The sequence below is a fragment of the Schistocerca americana genome, chromosome 6 (assembly GCF_021461395.2).
Source record: "Schistocerca americana isolate TAMUIC-IGC-003095 chromosome 6, iqSchAmer2.1, whole genome shotgun sequence".
In the NCBI taxonomy this organism is placed as follows: domain Eukaryota; kingdom Metazoa; phylum Arthropoda; class Insecta; order Orthoptera; family Acrididae; genus Schistocerca; species Schistocerca americana.
The window spans coordinates 261,795,203-261,805,747 of NC_060124.1; the positions used below are offsets into that span (position 1 = coordinate 261,795,203).

Here is a 10,545-nt window from a genome sequence, read left to right on the forward strand (position 1 = left end):
TCCACAAGCTTACAGTTTGGGCGTCTCCCGCCAGCAGGCAGACAGATGTATAGCAAACCCTGGAAATCAACCTGCACAACCGCACGGTGACGTAGGACACACCTTAGACCTAGAGAGTTTCGTGCACAACACTAAAATATACTAAAATACACATCAACTGCTCAGGCAAAGAAAGAGCTGCAAGGATTAAATTAAGCTGCTGACTGGCGGTCTTCAGAACAATAGCGCATCATACATATAAATATTACAGTTTCTCCGAGGCAGCAAGGCTCTGATCGTAACTGAGAGGCTGTCTTTTTCTCACACAACCAAGGAGAGAAAGATCAAGACGAGGTGATCGCAAAACGTAGACTGAGGATGCAAGGACATGTAATGCCTGAGCTTCCGAAATAATTATCTTCATTGCTTTGAAGTTCGGCCCAAGACATCAAGAGGAGACAGCAAAGAATACAAATTCTTACATCTAGCCCACCTCCGTAGCGTAGCGGTAGCGTTACCGCCTATCACGCAAGGAGGCCCGGGTTCGATTCCCGGGAGGGGACTGGGTGTTGTGTCCTTCATCATCATTTTCATCATCATTGACACGCAAGTCGCCGAAGTGGCGTCAACTAAAAAGACTTGCAATACGGCGGCCGAACCCAGAATGGGATATCCTGGCCAATAAATGCCATACGATCATTTCATTTCTTTTCTTACATCTAAGGCTACGTGCGAAAAATCCATGGCTCCAGTTTGAGGATGATGACGAAGGCAGTGCGCTGCCAGGCTCAGAACAACATGGGGCCTCCACCGCCGAGCACCACGCCCCAGTACAGGCCTCCACAAACTCTCACGCCAGTCACCTCCTACACCCCAGCGACTCAGGCGTCTTGCTTCTCGCGAGCCGCACCTCGCCCCTCGAGCTGCACATCACAGCCTAACAGCCTACAGTAAAAGAGTCGCGACATTCCGTCTCGTTTTTGCTACCCACAGCTACAGCAGTGCCCCAAGCGGCCAGCAAGCGATACATCTGTGTACGGTATCGGATGAGTGCAAATACTAACTACTTGTTTCGTAAATAAAACTGCCTTTTCCTGCTGCTAGTTACTTTATTTATCCCATACGCGTTTCGCCTTCTCCTTTTCTAAGGCCTCATCAGTGGGATCTATAATGATACAGTTTTGCTAGTTATAGATTGTCAAACAGTTCATTTCGCGATTTTTTGTAAAAAAAAAAGGAATTACTTACGATTTGCTGATCTGCCTTTCCTCGCATCTGGTCTGGAGGTCACACTACCACTTTTATCCCTGCCATATAATCACATCCTTGTGTTCTCGCCTTCCACACACTGTTCACCATGTTCCTCACTCTTTTTTGTGATGCACTGTTGTTCTTTTGTCACTCGATACAACTATTTCGTTGTACACTGCTTTTCACAGCGTAAATATTGCGACTCCATTACGTGTTTCATCTTATTTGGTATGTTTACCTATTTGTTGCCAACCTAACGAAGAAAATGTTCGATACTAACTTCTATTTATGAAGTTTATACTATGTTTGTACCGTGAGTGTGCGTGTATGAGTAAGAGAGAGAGGGGGATAGAGCTGCCGTTTTTTTAAAATTTATATTTTTTATTTTTTTTTTAGCTTTGGTGACAGTGGTTTTGACTTTTCGTTTCAATATTCTGTGGAGGGGTTCATGGATGAGTGAGTGCAAAGATGTTGGGTTCTGTTATTATTACATTCGACAGTATTGATATATTAATACCCTTTACGAACGTTATTCTATTATTTTATCTCTTAGTGTAAATAATGAATTGCCTGGCACGTGTACTTGGTCATTCAACAGGAGTTTTCACTCTGCTTTGGTTTTTATGTATGTGGTAATTTTTTTCCATGGTCAGGAGGTGTTTTTATTGTTGATTCTAATTATTTTCATGTCATCTTCTCTAGTGGTTGGTTTGTGGTCGTTTTCTCTTAGGTGTTCTGCAAATTTGGATTGGTTTGTCCCATATTTACAGGCTCTCATGTGTTCCTTGTATTTGACATCAAATGTTCTTCCTGTTTGCCCTATGTATGTGCCTTCACAAGTGTTACACTGTACCTGATATATAACTGCTTTCTGGTATATGTCTCTGTTTTTTTGTCAGTTTTGGGGTGGATTTTTTGTATAGAATTGTCTGTTGTGTGCGCTATGTTTATTCCCTGTCTTTTGAAAATGTTTGTGATTTTATGGGTGAGTTTGTGTTTGTATGTCATTGTGTACCATCTTGTGTTTTCTTTCGTCTTTTTCTGATTATCCTGTGTAGTTGTTATGGGATTGCGTGTTTGTGTTTGGCTCTGCTGTGTTGCTGTCTGTGGTTTAAATTTCTGCTTTTATTTTACTTTTAATTGTGATGTTTAGCTTTGTGACCGTTTTATTATTCTAACCGTTATTTTGTGCTACTTGCATCATTAGGTCCAGCTCTTTTTGGTAGCTTTCTTTGGTGAGTGGTACTGTGTTGAGTCTATGAAGCATGTGTCGAAGTGCTGCTTGCTTTTGTGTGCGTGGGTGGTTCGAGGATTTGGGAATGATAATGTCCATTGCCGTGGGTTTATGGTAAATTTCAAACTTATGCTTATTGTTTTGGTTTTTTGATTGTTATATCCAGAAAGTTAATTTGGTTGTTCTGTTCTCTTTCAATTGTGAATTTTATGTTTTTATGTATCTTGTTGATGTCAGTATGTAGTTTTTCAATTTTTCTTTGTGGTTCATCTATTAAGCAACGGATGTAATCCATATACCTGAACCGATATAATATGTTGTATTCTTTTGCTACTATTTTTGTGGAAGTGATCTGTTCAATGTGGTTTACAAAAATTTTTGCTAAGGCTCCTGAAACTGGGGACCCCATTAGTAATCCATCTCCTTGTAAATAAAATTCATTATTGAACTGGAAGTAAATTTGTTCATTTATGAGCTTTATTGGTGTGCATATTTCCTTAACTGGTCATCATGGAGCTGACTAAATTTTCAGGTTCTTATCTATAATTTCTATTGTTTCTGGTACTGGTATGTTGGAATACATGTTTTCTATATCAAATGAGAGGAGTGTTTCTGTGTCTGGGTTTTTTATATCTTTTATTTGTTTTATTAGCTGTGTAGTGGTTTGAATGGTTCTGCCTTCTTGTACTTTGAAATTTTCGGATTGTACTTTTAACATGTATCCTGCAAGCTTGTAAGTGGGGGATTTTCTGAAATGCAGTATTGGCCTCACAGTAAGGTTCGGTTTGTGGATTTTTGGTTGGCTTCCGAGGACCGATGCAGTGGGACTGATCTGTGTCAACTTTCTTTTCTCTGTCTTATCCAGTATGATGTCAATATTCTTCAGAGTTTTTTTTTTTTTGTTCACCTCGAAGAGGGACATCCATTAATATAACGCCCGACCCCTCTGCACCACTGCCGGGGGCGGGAGAGGGAGGTTACTTTGAAATCTTAAATAGGAACCCCAACTTTTTTTGCAGATTTGGATTCTCCGTGAAAAAATATCTAACTTTTAAGTATTTCTTTCGTTTGATGATAGATGGCGCTGGAATCGTCACTCATAAATATGGACTGACAATTGTTGCAAAAATAGACATCCGATAAGGAAAATCAAGGTATAACGTCTACAACTTTGCTTCCGCCGTTTTGCAATAGACAGCAGTAGTGGAACGTAGTGGTGCAAGTCGTTCGTAGTAAGTGTCATACAGTAAGCTTAGGCATTTGACAACATAACGCCATCAAAATATCAGTCGATTTTTGATTGCATCATAAAGTTATTCTCGACTGAATACGTCAACTTATGAACCCAGTTCTCCTCATCTGCGGGAGGTTTTAATTTTCTGCTTTGATATGATTAAATCTGCGGCTGAGGCTCATAAAAAGCTGGATAAGACCTATGATGAGACACCTGCTAGTGACAGAACTTCGCAGAAGATGGCTTCCATGCTTCAAGAATGGTAATTTTGACGTTGAAGACCGGCATGGTTGTGAAAGAGAGGAAGCTTTCGATGCTACTGCAACCGACGGGAACAATCACAGGAGATCGTTACCGAAAGCAATTGATGTGTTTGAGCCGAGCACTGAAAGACAGACAGCCACACTACAGCGATAGACATCAAAAAATGATTTTGCAGCATGACAGGGCACGACCCCCTGCCGTAAACCCTGTCAAAACATACTTGGAAATTCTGAAATGGGAAGTTCAACCTCACCTGCTGTGTTCTCCAGATATTCCTCCCTCTGACTGCCACCTTTCTCGATCTATGACACACGACTAGCTGACTAGCACTTGCGGTCATATGAACAAGTGCAAAATTGGATCATTCATGGTTCCCCTCACAAGATGCCCAGTTTATATACTGCGGGATTCATATGCTGCCCTAAAGCTAGGAGAAAGCAGTGGTCAGCGATGGCCAATACTTTGAACTGTAAATTTTTTGTAAGTTTTTCACAATAAAGTCTCGAACTTCGAGAAAAAAATTGCAGAATCAAAGTTGAGGACCTTGTAAATTATTTGATATTTGGAAAAACACTATCATGTCACACCGTCTAGCATCCCGCAATGAAGTCTTAGACTACATTTAACATTACCTAGGAACAACGACTTGGACGTGGCAGTATGTGTTCCCTTCGGGGTATTTGATTTTGGTGAGTCCCCTTGCCTCTCACTATCTCGGGGTGCTTGATTGCTGTGAGTTCCCTTGCCACTCCCAACTGTTTCAGTGCAGCAGATGTTCTAAATGTTGTCCGTTGTTTCTAATGCACATTGCAACTCTGTGTATGAACGACAACCCGACATGTATTAATGTCTCAGCGCTAATGTTTGCACATTCATTGCGAATTCGCTCCCGCATATCTTTGGCGGCTGTTGGTACATCAATGTAAATTCTCCCTTTTCGCCAGAATTCAAATCGGGTGAACGCGCGGGCCAAATTTTAGGGCCTCCTCGTGCAATCCGTCGACCCGGATGGTTTCCATTCAAAACTTCTAGAGCTAGTCGTGAATAATGCGCTGGGCATCCATCGTGTTGAAACCACATATCCAGTCTTGTTTGAAGTGGAACATCGTCCATTAGTATGGGTAAAACATTAACCACAATGTCGCTGTAAATCTGACCAGTCACCTTCTACGAGGTATGGATCAATTACATGCAAACCCATAATACCGCATCAAACGTTGACACTCCATGGGCGTTGTTGTTCAACTTTCCTTACGCAATAGGGATTTGCCACTGACGAAAAATCCATATTATGTCGATTCAATTGACGACGATTCGTAAGATGTGTTTTATCAGAGGAAAGTATCTGTGAAATCAAATTATCATCGGCTCCAGTTGTTCATGTAGTTGCAGAAATTTAGGCAATTGTGAAAATCGTCACCATGCGGTTGTTGATGCAGCAATAAATGAAACGGATGCCATTTGTGTGCATGCAGTATGCGTAAAACACTTCTTTGCGAAATTCCTGAACATCGCGCAATTTGTCGAGATCTTATGTGAGGATTTGAAGGCCGCGATTGGACTATTCCTCTAGGTTTAACACTTCCAGTTTCAGTAAAAGGTGAATAATATTGCGAAACGTCGTTGGAGACGAAGCATTCCTATCGAGGAACAGAGTAGGATACCTTTGTCGAGCTTCGTCATCTTTTCTATAAGCCACAAAGTACGTGGCAATGACGTCGGCCATCTCTGCAACCGTTAAAATCGTGGAACAATTTGGGCCAATTGTATACAGTCTGAATCATTGAAGTAACATTCACAGACTTATTCTTTTGTGGCAGGCTTCACATCATATGATTTTTTTTTTTTTTTTTTTTTGGTCATCAGTCTACTGACTGGTTTGATGGGGCCCGCCACGAATTCCTTTCCTGTGCTAACCTCTTCATCTCAGAGTAGCACTTGCAACCTACGTCCTCAATTATTTGCTTGACGTATTCCAGTCTCTCTCTACAGTTTTTGCCCTCTACAGCTCCTTCTAGTACCATGGAAGTCATTCCCTCATGTCTTAGCAGATGTCCTATCATCCTGTCCCTTCTCCTTATCAGTGTTTTCCACATATTCCTTTCCTCTCCTATTCTGCGTAGAACCTCCTCATTCCTTACCTTATCAGTCCACCTAATTTTCAACATTCGTCTATAGCACCACATCTCAAATGCTTCGATTCTCTTCTGTTCCGGTTTTCCCACAGTCCATGTTTCACTACCATACAATGCTGTACTCCAGAAGTACACCCTCTGAAATTTCTTCCTCAAACTAAGGCCGGTATTTGATATTAATAGACTTCTATTGGCCAGAAATGCCTTTTTTGCCATAGCGAGTCTGCTTTTGATGTCCTCCTTGCTCCTTCCGTCATTGGTTATTTTACTGCCTAGGTAGCAGAATTCCTTAACTTCATTGACTTCGTGACCATCAATCCTGATGTTAAGTTTCTCGCTGTTCTCATTTCTACTACTTCTCATTACCTTAGTCTTTCTCCGATTTACTCTCAAACCATACTGTGTACTCATTAGACTGTTCATTCCGTTCAGCAGATCATTTAATTCTTCTTCACTTTCATGCAGGATAGCAATGTCACCAGCGAATCGTATCATTGATATCCTTTCACCTTGTATTTTAATTCCACTCCTGACCCTTTCTTTTATTTCCATCATTGCTTCCTCGATGTACAGATTGAAGAGTAGGGGCAAAAGGCTACAGCCTTGTCTTACACCCTTCCTAATACGAGCACTTCGTTCTTGATCGTCCACTCTTATTATTCCCACTTGGATGTTGTACATATTGTATATGACCCGTCTCTCCCTATAGCTTACCCCTACTTTTTTCAGAATCTCGAACAACTTACACTATTTTATAAGTCGATCGCTTTTTCCAGGTCGACAAATCCTATGAATGTGTCTTGATTTTTCTTTAGCCTTGCTTCCATTATTAGCCGTAACGTCAGAATTGCCTCTCTCGTCCCTTTACTTTTCCTAAAGCCAAACTGATCGTCACCTAGCGCATTCTCAATTTTCTTTTCCATTCTTCTGTATATTATTCTTGTAAGCAGCTTCGATGCATGAGCTGTTAAGCTGATTGTGCGATAATTCTCGCATTTGTCGGCTCTTGCCGTCTTCGGAATTGTGTGGATGTTGCTTTTCCGAAAGTCAGATGGTATGTCGCCAGACTCATATATTCTACACACCAACGTGAATAGTCGCTTTGTTGCCACATCCCCCAATGATTTTAGAAATTGTGATGGAATGTTATCTATCCCTTCTGCCTTATTTGACCGTAAGTCCTCCAAAGCTCTTTTAAATTCCGATTCTAATACTGGATCTAATATCTCTTGTAAATCGACTCCTGTTTCTTCTTCTATCACATCAGACAAATCTTCACCCTCATAGAGGCTTTCATTGTATTCATTCCACCTGTCTGCTCTCTCCTCTGCATTTAACAGTGGAATTCCCGTTGCACTCTTAATGTTACCACAGTTGCTTTTAATGTCACCAAAGGTTGTTTTGACTTTCCTGTATGCTGCGTCTGTCCTTCCAACAATCATATCTTTTTCGATGTCTTCACATTTTTCCTGCAGCCATTTCGTCTTAGCTTCCCTGCACTTCCTATTTATTTCATTCCTCAGCGACTTGTATTTCTGTATTCGTGATTTTCCCGGAACATTTTTCTACTTCCTCCTTTCATCAATCAACTGGAGTAGTTCTTCTGTTACCCATGGTTTCTTCGCAGCTACCATCTTTGTACCTATGTTTTCCTTCCCAACTTCTGTGATCGCCCTTTTTAGAGATGTCCATTCCTCTTTAACTGTACTGCCTACTACGCTATTCCTTATTGCTGTATCTATAACGTTAGAGAACTTCAAACGTATCTCGTCATTCCTTAGTACTTCCGTATCCCACTTCTTTGCGTATTGATTCTTCCTGACTAATGTCTTGAACTTCAGCCTACTCTTCATCACTACTATATTGTGATCTGAGTCTATATCTGCTTCTGGGTACGCCTTACAATCCAGTATCTGATTTCGGAATCTCTGTCTGACCATGATGTAATCTAATTGAAATCATCTTGTACCTCCCCGCCTTTTCCAAGTATACCTCTTCCTCTTGTGATTCTTGAACAGGGTATTCGCTATTACTAGCTGAAACTTGTTACAGAACTCAATTAGGCTTTCTCCTCTTTCATTCCTTGTCCCAAGCCCATATTCTCCTGTAATCTTTTCTTCTACTCCTTCCCCTACAACTGCATTCCAGTCGCCCATGACTATTAGATTTTCGTCCCCCTTTACATACTGCATTACCCTTTCAATATCCTCATACACTTTATCTGTTCATCTTCAGCTTTCGACGTCGGCATGTATACCTGAACTATCGTTGTCGGTGTTGGTCTGCTGTCGATTCTGATCAGAACAACCCGGTCACTGAACTGTTCACAGTAACACACCCTCTGCCCTACCTTCCTATTCGTAACGAATCCTACACCTGTTATACCATTTTATGCTGCTGTTGATATTACCCGATACTCATCCGACCAGAAATCCTTGTCTTCCTTCCACTTCACTTCACTGACCCCTACTATATCTAGATTGAGCCTTTGCATTTCCCTTTTCAGATTTTCTAGTTTCCCTACCACGTTCAAGCTTCTGACATTCCACGCCCCGACTCGTAGAACGTTATCCTTTCGTTGATTATTCAATCTTTTTCTCATGGTGACCTCCCCCTTGGCAGTCCCCTCCCGGAGATCCGAATGGGGGACTATTCCGGAATCTTTTGCCAATGGAGAGATCATCATGACACTTCTTCAAATACAGGCCACGTGTCCTGTGGATACACTTTACGTGTCTTTAATACAGTGGTTTCCATTGTCTTCTGCATTCTCATGTCGTTGATGATTGCTGATTCTTCCGCCTTTAGGGGCAATTTCCCACCTCTGGGCCAAGAGAGTGCCCTGAACCTCTATCCGCTCCTCCGCCCTCTTTGACAAGGGCGTTGGTAGAATGAGGCTGACGTCTTATGCCGGAAGTCTTCGGCCGCCAATGCTGATTATTTATCAAAATTTAGGCAGTGGTGGGGATCGAACCCGGGACCGAAGACGTTTTGATTATGAATCAAAGACACTACCCCTAGACCACGGCTATATCATTTGATAGAATTATCAAAATTATAAAAAAATACTTCGATTCTCCTAATCGGAAGTGTATTTTTTTATATAGTACCTTTTTGCAACGATTGCCCCCTCGTTTGTGTTTGCCGATTACGGCGCTATATGATAGCATTATCTAAATTATAAAAAAAAAATACTTCGATTGTCCTATCGGATGTGTATTTTTTTGAGATGGTACCGTTTTGCAACAATTGCCCCCCCCCCCCCCCTCCCGTTTCTGTTGTCGATTACGGTGCCATCTATCATGAAACGAAAGAAATGTTTCATACAAAAGGTGCATATTTTCTTCACGGAGAATCCAAATCTGCAATAAAAAGTAGGGGGTCCTATTTAACATTTCCAAGTCACCCTCTTCTCGCCCCGGGGGTGGTGCAGGGGAGGTTGGGCGTTTTGTTAATGGATGTTCCTCTTCGAAGTGAACAACGTTTATTGCCACTTTTGATTAATCCGATGTCTATTTCGCCAAATATTCCGACAAACAGTTTTAAATGCCTTACCCTGTATATACTCAAGAAATTGAAGCCTTGTTATTTACCTTATAAGTCAAATCAGTGAATAAGGAACGTAGGAAATCTATATGGAATGTAAGAGCTACATTATTTAATGTATCAAATAAGCCACCACACCAGTAGCTTAAGGGAAAACCATACAGATGCGACGATAAATCGTCAAAAGTAATAAAAATGCTTCCCAACACAGAAGAAACCATTCCTACAATTATTCCTAAATCTGAACTCCAAACTGCAAGAATCTTCAACAAATTCGCTTCTAAAGTAAAAAAGAATTGCATTAACAAAAATATTCGTGTATTAGAAAGTGAATTGGTCAACGGCCTTGCCACAGTGGTAACAGCGGTTCCCGTCAGATCACCGAAGTTAAGCGCTGTCGGACTGGGCTAGCATTTCAATGGGTGACCATCCGGTCGGCCGAGCGACGTTGGCAAGCGGGATGCACTCAGCCCTTGCGACGCAAACTAAGGAGCTATTTGATTGAGAAGTAGCGGCTCCGGTCTCGTAAACTGACATACGTCCGGGAGAGCGGTGTGCTAACCACATGGCCCCCCATATCCGCATCCAGTGACGGCTGCGGTCTGAGGAAGACACGGCGACCGGTCGGTACCGTTATGCCTTCCAAGGTCTGTTCGGACGGAGAAAGTGAATTATTGTGTAAGTATGAGCGGATTATTAGGCTTCACAAAAATTTTTTAAGTGTCAAGGAAAATGCCTATGATAATAACGAAGAATAACAACAGAAGTGTATCCTCCTCATGTACGAAATATGTGTTTCTATCTCTTGCTTTCAGCGAAGTAATCTGCAAATATACACATTCGAAGCACACTCTTCAGGAATAAATTGTAGCTTATGGCACTGAATTAGTGTCTTTCACGAT

The 10,545-nt window shown here is 41.5% G+C and overlaps 1 pseudogene; it reads left to right on the forward strand.

Annotated features, from left to right (window-relative positions):
• The first annotated feature begins 9,979 nt into the window (after positions 1–9,979).
• LOC124620467 lies at positions 9,980–10,097 on the forward strand (annotated as a pseudogene).
• Positions 10,098–10,545: the final 448 nt, after the last annotated feature.